This window comes from Perna viridis, chromosome 7 (genome assembly GCF_037379345.1).
Source record: "Perna viridis isolate PV_CMFRI_1.1 ecotype Kerala chromosome 7, ASM3737934v1, whole genome shotgun sequence".
NCBI lineage: Eukaryota > Metazoa > Mollusca > Bivalvia > Mytilida > Mytilidae > Perna > Perna viridis.
The window spans coordinates 33158813-33166579 of NC_142451.1; the positions used below are offsets into that span (position 1 = coordinate 33158813).

A 7767-nucleotide genomic window follows, 5' to 3' on the forward strand; every position below is an offset into this window, starting at 1 on the left:
ATTGGTTGTGGTTTCAATGCATATTGCAATTATTTCTTGCATTTCAGGACAAGAATGTTTTACTGTATGAAATGATCCCGCTTTATACTACTCTACTATTATGACATTTTGAGGCGGTTTCATAGTGCTACCTCACAGAATCAACAATTGCTTAGCCAAATAGTTGTTACACAAAATTACTTGTTTGAGAAGCAGTGAAAGATTTAGCACTCACTAGTCATAAGTAGAAAACTTAAATACATGTACCATTTATGTTTGCCAATGAGATAGTCATTCAAAAAACCAAGCAAGTAACAATTAAGCTTCTACAAGTGAAATCACCACATGGTTATCAATAATGGGCAAACCACATACCATTAAGCAATCTATAAAAAGGCCCAAAAACAAATAAGTAAAACTATTAACAAAAGACCATAATCAACCTAATCTACAGAAAACAATGAAGTAATTTTTTAGCTCAGTTGATAGACTGACAGCTTGTAGTGCAAGGGATTCTAGGTTGTATTCCAGGATGGTACTGTCAAGAAGTATACATGGCTGTTATTGTATACATGTATGAAAGTGACTTTTACTTTTGAAGCACAACACATTTAAACCTTGTACATTTGCATAAGAAATATGATGATTTTGAAAATCTTTATTTTCAAACTTCAGCTTCATATCAGCTTTCATTACAGTGCAAGCAGAGATTTGAATAGCATTGAAGATCATCTAAATTCTACATGTATGAATTCTTTTCAGTCATATATATGCCATGGATGACCTGGAAGTATAAAAATCAGTAATAAATATACATAATACTCGTATTCAAAGTTATTGTGATTCATGATTCTTTTATTGAAGTAGACCTCTATTTAAGTAAACCCTACACTATATGGCTCATTGGATGTTTTTTTTCTTCAAACAAAACATCCCATTATGTTAAAATATTACATCTATGTTACAACCTTCATTTAAGTGTCATGGGAACTGCGAAAGTGAGGGTCAAGGTATTAATTTCCTCATTTTTGCAAAAAAATTTCAACAAAAGAGGTGGTTCCTACCTTTGGAACACCCCAAATCAAAATTTAAAAAAAAAAAAAACAAGGCATAAACATATTGTATACAGAACCTCAAATACCTACACAATCTATTATCATACTTCATTTGAACAGAGCTTCCTGTTATGTATGACTTGTCTGGTAACTTGTATCATTGGTATGTGAACATGATGGCTGCATCCAAAATTTTCTGGAAAATATCAAAACATATTTCCTTTTAATATGGAAAGAGATACTGAAAATCAACATGGATATACTTTTATCATACTATCATGACTATGGTTTAATTGTACGTGTTCATGACAACATACTGTGCAAAAGAAATCTGATGAGTGTTAAAACTGGTTCCTTATCCTTAGTTACAGATATAAAATGTAAGTCAACAGCTTGTATTTATGGATCCATTAAAAAAGTAAAAAAATATAGCACAATAAACTTCTTAAAAAATTGGAAATTGTGTCTTATATAAGGTCATACAAATGCATATGTTAATGTTTAGATTAATTTCCAAATCATATAATCACGTAGTTTGACACAAGTTACGTATGAAATGTTCTCATATGACTTACATGTACAATACCAAGGAACATTAAATATTGTTTTTGATTGCTCTTGGTCAACTATTCAGCAATACTTGTTTCACTGGAGTTTCCTTGACCTTGTACATGAATTTATTTTTGTTCTCAAAAATGAAATACGGGGTACTGTATACACGAATAACATATTCTTGTAAGGTTTTGTTTGTGTTACCCTATAATCAAGTAACTGTACAACTCATCATGTTCAACAAGTTTGTACCGTAGACTGTTTCATTTAAATGAAAATCAACAGTCATTGACTCAACGACAACTCTTCATGTCTTTAAAAATGTTTGTATGGACTATGGAACATGTATACAATACACGTGTAAGACTTAAGAAAGTTTTTTGTGTACCATATCTCCTGTAATTTGAACTGCACTCATATACTAAGACTACAGCACATGATTTAGACAAATTATAATTAACAAATACATGGTATATGATAAACATTTAAGTTATTTATCATAATTCTTCATTATTGTAACTGTGTTCGAGCTAAATAAAATATTTGTATTTTCATCATGGCGGCACTGTTAACAATAATGAATGCATATCATTAATATTCGTTCGTTTTGCTAATCAATTTTTTGATATATAAAGATATAAAAAAACAAAAAAATGTAGCAAACAATTGAAATAAAAATAAACTGTCATGTTCGAAATGAAAAAAATATACTCAAATAAAACATTAATTTAACGACAAATATGCCGAAGTTCATAAGCAAGCTGCTGATAAAAAAAAAACCACACACAATGCCCCTGGAGAAAATTTTAAAGTTTGGCGTTTTTGTAGAAGGTTTGGAATTATCTCAGACTACGATTTTCAGGTTCATTTGTATTCACCTTAATGTGTCACTTACTTTTTGGTGGAATATATGTCCATATGTGAGTACACGAAACTCAAATTCAGACGACCCCCCCAATCTGACAGCATGGTTTTTTCACAAAATACCCTTCGGAAGTCTGATTTTAGTTCAAAAGTCATGTAAAAGTCCGATAATTCCGAACTTCTATTTCCATGGGCTGAGTGGGTAGGAAAATTAATTTGTAATCGCATCGAGGAAGTGGTCTTTTCTGATAAAGGGGAGATAAACCAGGTATAATTGGGGTACACCACAGAGGATTTTAAAAAAATCAAGTGAATATTATGATACTTATAAGAGTATTACTTTTATTTAGTGTTTTATTTGTGTGCTCGACTAACTAAGGGGGTTTTTAACGTCCTTGACTACCCTGTCGGGTCTCGCACGGTCTTGCTCGATTACTTGCATGCTATTTATAGGAGAGTTCGCCATCTCATTAGTGATGTCATATTCACTAATTTGAATATCATTAAGTGTCAAATTGGTTGGCAAATAAACAACTAAATAAACAATTGACAAATTCATGATTAGAATCCCAATTTTCAAGACTTTATACCTTTGTTATTTTATATCCAATTTTGGTTCTGTAAAATGTCTCATTTAGATAAAATAATTCATATTATGTATATGAATTTATAACTGTTTTACTTGGAAAAATAATTTTGTAGTGATATTTATATGTAAACCTCTATTTTTGTATAAAATTGTAATTAAAATCTTATGTACATACAGTCTAATTACTGAATATTTATTTAAAAATTCCATGGATAAAAAGAATTTTATTTGCAATGTTGGGAACCAGAAGAATTTTTCAATTATTATTAATTTTTTATTAAAATGAAATAAAATATTGTAAAGCAAAATCATCAAGATGCATATGCTTTTACTAGAGTTATTTAGAGTGACCTTATTACGCTTTTATTCCAAACGGTTGGGCCCACAACCTCAAAAAACAATACAGAGTTCTCTTGTTGCTTGGAATCTTATTCCGAAATATCATAAAGATCAACCAGCTAATACTCAATTTATTACACAAAAATATGGTATTATAAAAAACTAGAGGCTCTAGAGGGCCTGAATCTCTCACCTAGTCAAAAACAAGTCTTTTAAGCTATCAAATACAATAACTCAAAATTTACCCTACAGTACCTTTGTCATAAGAATCATTTAATCAAGACAGCATCTTAGTTTTCCATTCAGTTTTCATATTATAAAAAAAAATTTCAAATAGTATTTTTTATGCCCTTCAAGGGCAATAACTCCGACATAGGTCAATAAATTCTAATGAAAATTTGTCAATTCATAATGCTGATCAATAAATTTACCCCGTCAAAATTTAGCTCAACCTATTGTTTTTACAAGTTATTTCCTAAAATCTTCAATTTGACCTATATGGTCTTTTTTTTTTTAGTAACAATGGCCATAGTTTTTTGCCAGACAAAAAATCCCCACACACAGATTATTACTGATATTGTAAGGAATTTTGTACTCGTTAAAAATGTTGTAAGGAACATTCAAGCAAAGTTTGGTTGCAATCCATCTAGTAGTTTTATCATATACCGGTAAGACATTCAAAGTTTGAAATGTAAAATTCAGGAAAAAACATCCATTTCAGGACCTGTAACTCACACATCCGTTAACAGATCTTTCTGAAAATTTCGGCATCATGCTGAACAATTTATCCCCATGGTCCATTTTTAGAAATGGTGGCCATGTTTTTATTCACAGTTAAAAAATCACAATTATTTTGTGCAGGAAACTCTAAGGAAAAATCATGCCAACTTCCAATCAATCTTAGTTTCAAAAAAGATTTTTTTAAATGAAAGCATTAAAAATTTCAATGGCAAAAAAAAGTTGAAAAGGGCAATAACTCCAATATTGGTTCACAAATTTTCACCGAAATTGGTATAGAGGTAGATCTCACAATACTGAACATTTTAAGCATGTCAGAATCTGGCTAAACCTAATAGTTTTGGAGACATTTTCAAAATAGATAATGTTAGACCCCTATGTTCTTTCTTAAGTAACTGTGTCAATGTTTCTAGACAGATAAACGAGGCACTCAGAAGCTTGAATTGCTCACCTGGTTAAATTTAGCCTTTCAAGGGCAACAAATTAACAAGTTGTCCAAGATTTATCATAAGCATCATTTCTGCAATTGAAAGTCTATCTATGATAGTTTATGAGATATTGGCTGAAAAAAAAGCCAGTCATTTTTCATCTTTGAAAGGCAATAACTCTTACAAAGAGTCGTCTGACAACTTTCATCCCTGGAGGCATTTGTAGGCCTTACAAGATGGATCATTTCAGCAATTGAAAGAATTTGAATAAACCTAACGGTTTTGGAGATATAAAAACTACTGTCTGACCCCTATATTCTATTTTTAGTAACAGCAGCCATGTTTTTTTTGATGGATCAAAAATTTCTAATCAGTTCTATGCAGGATACCCCAAGCAACATTCATACCAAGTTTGGTTCCAATTGGTCCAATAGTGTCAAAGGAGAAGATATTTGAAAGAAATAACATTAAATATAGCAAAAAACAAGATGATCCCAGGAGCCTGAATCACTCACCTTGTTGAATTTTGCCTTTCAAAGGCAATAAATTAATCAAGAAGTTGTCCAGCAATTTTGACTCAACAAGTCTTTGGTAGGACTTATCACAAGATCTTTTCAACAATTGAAAGTTTCTTTTAATCTATCATAGTTTTCAAGACATTTTTCCCCTTTCAAGGGCAATAACTCTTACAAGGAGTCTGAAGACAATTGTAGTCTAATAATGTGGATCATTTCAGCTATTGATAGAACTTGGCTAAACCGAACTGTTTTGGAGATATATGTGAAAAACTACTGTCTGACCCCCTATGTTCTATTTTTAGTAACAGTGGCCATGTTTTTCGCCGAATCATAAATCCCCACATCAGTTCTATGCAGGATACCCCAAGGACATTCAAGCCAAGTTTGGTTTCAGTTGGTCAAGTAGTGTCAGACAAGATTTTTGAAAGAAATAACATTAAAAATAGCAAAAATCGTTGAAAAAGGGCATTAACAGCTTAACAGCTGAACACTTTTACATTGTCAGAATTCAGCTATAATTAACGGTTTACTAGATATAAGTGAAAAACTACTGTCTGACCCCTATGTTCTATTTTTAGTAACAGCAGCCATGTTTTTCGACGAATCAAAAATCCCCACATCAATTCTATGCAGGATTCCCCAAGGAACATTCATACCAAGTTTGGTTCTAATTAGTCAGTAGTTTCAGAGGAGAAGAGTTAATGACGATGACGGACGCCAAGTGATGGCAATAGCTCACAGGGCCTTTGGCTAGGTGAGCTAAAAAAAAAATTTAAAAGGGGCAATAAGTCCAACATGGCTTAACAGATTAAATGAAAATTAGACTACAGATTGATCTCATCATGCTGAACATATTTACCTATCTCAGAATTTGGCTAAACATAACGGTTTAGGAGATGTATTCTAAAAACTGCATTCTGACCCCATAGTTCAATTTTTAGTAATGGCAGACATGTTTTTTCATGACAGATAATAAATCCTCACATCAGTTCCATGCAGGATACCCCAAGGAACATTCCTATTGTGTTTGGTTCCAATTGTTCAAGGAGTTTTGAAAAATTGTTAATGATGATGGCAATAGCTCGCATGGCCTTCAGCAAGGTGAGCTAAAATGTGTTTTGTTTTCCTCTAGGTCCATTATGCATCACAACAGCTTACATACTTCGTTTCAAAGGATCAAAAACATGATGGATTAGCTTTTACTGACATAACACGCAGAATAAATGTTCTAGCATCATCATAACAAGTTTTATCAAAATCTTTTGTACCAAAGCATTGTCTCAGTAAAAGGGATTGAACCAAATTCTTTGATATGCGAAAAAGTCAAAATAGCTTAAAAATAGTCGAAATATTACCCCTGAAGTGACACGAAAAAATCCCACAAATGCATATCCGGAAATCCAGCTTATGAATTTTTTTTCACATCATTCAGATATGATTTAGAGCAAATGGTGGCTGTGCTATAACAAGACAAACCTTACATACAAAATATTCATTTATTTTTCCCTTAAGTAAAATTTTGGGGTTTTTTTACTTAAAAATCTTGAAATTTTGATAAATATATTTCTTGGAAAAAAAAAAAAACAACAACTCTAATTTAAAATAATAATGCCACCAAAACAACCATGAAATGTTTAACAAATACATAAAAAAAATAGCAAACCATATCAAGAAATAAATTCCTATGTAATATAAGCACATCAAAAGTTTTGAATAGGTCACAACCTAAATACATGTAAAAAGGCTACAAATCTATTAAGGGCATCTTTCTTCTTTCCTTTGGTGCCCTTTACAGACAGGTCTGACTGTACTATCAATATATGTATACTCATGTTTGTTCATGTATGGTTGGTCTTCTTACTGTTTTGAAAGTACAGTGTGTTGCATGTCATGTAAAATGAATTGCAAATATGAAATTGAAAAAAAAAACATATCCATAGGATACTAGTCTATCAAATCAGCCTATATTAAAAGTATATTTTAGTATGTAATATACTAGTCAATTTCTACAATTACAGGGGAAGATGCCTGTAAAACCAATGGGTCAAGTTAAAGATAAGGCCCAGACACTATTTTTCTTCAAATTTTTTTTTTGTATTTTTTAAATATGTTAAAGCCTTTAGTTGATTAACTCACTTTGTAAGCATCTGATAACGATTATTCTTAATCATGCACGTCTACATACATGTATGATGCCTAACCTTCCTTTAAAATTTCATAAAATTAATCAGTGTTTTAGAAGTGGTGATGAAGAGCGAGAGAAAGACAGTTAGGGTTATTCCTATAAACTGTACATTTTTTGTATATGTATACCTTTCTCCTAACTTCACAGAAGTATAAAGAATAGCTGAGTTAAAGCACATACGATGTTCCCCAACATGTACCAGTATATTTCATTGTTCAATGTCCCATAAATCTAAAATTGAAATTGGGAAACATAGAAAAACAAATGGCATTATTCTTCTATCAATAAAATAATCAAATCCTTCTTGATTTATGAAGTAGCATGAGAGTTGTCTGACAGACAGTGATATACTACAATAGGTTGATAATGGACATGTAAAATCAAGCAACCCTTTTCATAAAAAAATTGTAGGAATAAAATTAGTTGTAAGTTATGACATCATAACTAATGACTAATTTTACTCTTACAATTTTCTGTGAAAATGACTGCAGGGGACTATAATTAAAATGCACAAGAAAAA

At 31.4% G+C, this 7767-nt stretch overlaps 1 long non-coding RNA gene across 1 annotated transcript; it reads right to left on the reverse strand.

Annotated features, from left to right (window-relative positions):
* Nucleotides 1-622: 622 nt before the first annotated feature.
* Nucleotides 623-3056, reverse strand: LOC148612373 (uncharacterized). The gene is made up of 4 exons (XR_015924370.1): nucleotides 2482-3056; nucleotides 1975-2151; nucleotides 1125-1230; nucleotides 623-763 (listed from the first exon to the last, which is right to left on the reverse strand). It is a non-coding gene; the product is annotated as an uncharacterized LOC148612373 (long non-coding RNA).
* Between the last annotated feature and the right edge of the window lie 4711 nt (nucleotides 3057-7767).